We start from the raw sequence: 3,349 nt of genomic DNA on the forward strand, positions 1-3,349 counted from the left end.
CCCCTTTATATTAAATAACCATATCACAACCCACCCCATTTTATTTTGTCCCCCATGCTTCATATAAACAATTACAAAATGTACAATTCCTAAACTACCCCTCTGACCCTATTACAAATTACTACTTTACCCCCGAAAGTACTATAAATTACCAAACTACCCATCAGCTATAACACATCAATTAATCAAACTTAACCAAAATATAGACAATATGATCAATTTCTAACAATGTTCAAACAACAATATGAACACGGATGAACATCATAACAACAATATCACATGAACACAATTTTAACAACATTTCAACAACAAATAACATGAACACAAATTGAACAACAAAGAACAACTAAAATTTGATTGAACAATATTTTAGCAACAAACAATCATATTTTCGGATTCAACAACTACAACAAACAAGTATATTTAGATTTCTAATTTCAATCATATTGAACTTAAAATCAATTCTAACAACATTACAACAAACAATTCCTATATTAAACTTAAACAAGATTATGAGACAAATTCAAGAAATAATCATAAATGATAAACAAGAAATCAAACTATACAAAATTCGGATTCAAGACCATCCAAACAAAGTATGAACATGAATGAATCTATTTTAACACAACAAACATGACGGATTAAACGATTAAATCAATATATTTCCTTTAACACAACTAAATTCTTTTAGACAAATAACAAGATCGACGAATAAACAATTATGAACTTAAGCTTGAACTTAACAATATTAACAATTTCTAACAATACATAAACTCATGAAACAAATTGAAGAAATAGTTAATTAAATTTCAATTTGAATCTAACAAACATCAAACTAACAAATATTCACTTAAACAATAATACAAACATGAAATGAATATGAAAACAACTAATTAAACTTCTATTTTGAAATCTGAAAATTAATTTAACAAAACAACATGAACACACTAGAAAATTATTTCAACGATGAATCAACGAACAAGACAAGGATTATCATTTAACGATTTTGGATCCGGAAAATATCCAACAAAAATAAAACTTAGAACAACTAACCTAAGATGAACAACGACGAACTTTGATTGTAAACAAATCTGTCCGAGCCTCGACCAAAGCTCGAACGAAGGACGAAGAAGACGAAGAAGAAGTAGAAGCAGCCCGCAGCTACTGCCGCGACGAGCAGCAGCAGCAGTCCGTCCAACACCTGCTGCGACGAGCAGCAGCAGCACGACATCGAGAAGCAGAAGCAGCGGCGGAGGAAGGAGGAGAAGCAGCGGCGACGAAGGAGCTTTGTCAACGACTATGGTGAAGCAATGACGTTTGGTCGACGTTGAACAGCAGCAGCATTGGGGTGTCGAGCAGCAGCAGTGTCGACGCGTGCCAGCAGCAGCTGGAAGAAAACGAAGCAACAGTGGCATGACGACGATAGTCGTTTGGAGTGAAGAACGAAGAAGAGCAGCCGCTGCGTGTGTGCTTTTTCCGTTGTATATGTGTGTGTATGTGTTGACGTGTGTGTGTGGCATGAGGGTGAGGGGGAAAGGGCAGCCATGGTTGAGCTTTGAGGGGGAAGCCATTGATGCTAAAGAGAAACTTTGGAGAAGAAGAAGCAAAAGTGGGGGGGGGGGGGCGGATGACTTAGGTCTTTTTAGGGTTTTTTCTTCCTTTTTTTTATTTTATTTTGTTTGTAAAATAATAGGGGTGTTGGGTTATGGACTGGGTCGACCCAGTTCGAAATGGACTGGGTCGTAGGGAAGGTTGGGCCATTTTTTGGGCCTGTGGCTTGAAATCGAAGAAGAGGCTCAATTCCGACTTTCTTTATATTTTCGCTCTCTTTTCTTCTTTTATTTCTCTAAAACTAAATTATAAAAATACTTAAACTATTATTAAGAATTAAATTAAGTTATAAAAGCGCAAATTAACTCCCAATATCAATTAACGCCCAATTAAGTAATAATTAAGCATAAAATTGTATATTTGGACATTAAATGCTAAAAATGCAAATGATGCCTATTTTTGTAGTTTTTTAATTTTTGTAAAACAAATTTAATTACTAACAATTGTAGAATTAAATCCTACATGCAAAATGCGATATATTTTTGTATTTTTTATTAATTTAGCAAATAAACACGCATAGACAAATACAAATAATTATTCAAAATATCACAAAATATCACAAAATTGCACACCAAAGAAAATCATTTTATTTTTGAATTTTTTGGGAGTAATTCTCATATAGGGCAAAAATCACGTGCTTACAATATGAAGTATATTATAGAGCAAAGATCATTCTTTGGTTTGAGACAAGGTAATGGAACTTGTCAGGAGTATAGATCCAATGAATTGTTGATTTAACAGTTGATTATGAATTTCGGCACATCTCTTCAGTCATATCGGTGTTGTAAAAACTAGAGCAAGACCTATGTAGGTCATGAGATGCAATGGAAGCATCAGATTTGTGGAATTTCGACTATTATGTTTAAAGAATGTTATTGTGGTCCTATAAGTAAAGTGATGCAAAGTGTGAATTCAGCAAAGTTATGCAGCCATGTTGGGTACAGCGTGTGGAGATTGATATGGTGGTCGTATGATGGAAACATGCTTGGCAGGAAATTAAGGATGTTGGAATTGGACCTAATGGCTTATTTGCTTGAATAAATAAGTATATCTACAGAATTATCGAGCTAATGTGCTCAACGGAGTAGTGGTAGCATGGGAAGGTGCATGATGTGTTAAACAAGTGATTTCAGACTACTTTAGTGTAGTTCTCAGCACGTTCGAGGACGAACGTATGTTTAAGTGGGGGAGATTATAACGACCCGATCGGTCGTTTTGAGCTCCGGCGCGTCATTCAGCAGTTTGAGGCCATGAGCAGCTTCATCTCATGTATATTGACTTGAGTGTATGGTCAGAATTAAAATTCAGGAAGTTTGGAGTCAAATCTAAATGGAAATTCTCATTTTCAAAGCTTAAAATTGAAGAAATGAACTAGGATTGGAATTTTGAGTAAAAGACCTCGGAATTGGGATCCGAAGGTTCCAGCAGGTTCGTATGATGATTTTGGACTTGGGCGTATGCCCGAATCGGGTTTTGGATAACCCGGGAGCGTTTTGGCGCCTATTGTGGAAAATAGCATTTTAGAAGAAATTACATCAGTTTGGCTTAAAATGCATTTCAGTGTTATTGACGCCCGTTTGGAATTTCGAGAATGGGAGTAGCTCCGTATGGTGATTCTGGATTTGGTAACGCGATCGGAAGTGAATTCGGAGGTCCGTAGGTCATTTTGGAGCCGTTTGGCTAAATATAGAAATTTGAAGGTTTTTGAGAAAATTCGATCGGAAGTGGAAATTTTGAT

This window comes from Nicotiana tabacum, chromosome 8 (assembly GCF_000715075.1).
Source record: "Nicotiana tabacum cultivar K326 chromosome 8, ASM71507v2, whole genome shotgun sequence".
NCBI classification, from domain to species: domain Eukaryota; kingdom Viridiplantae; phylum Streptophyta; class Magnoliopsida; order Solanales; family Solanaceae; genus Nicotiana; species Nicotiana tabacum.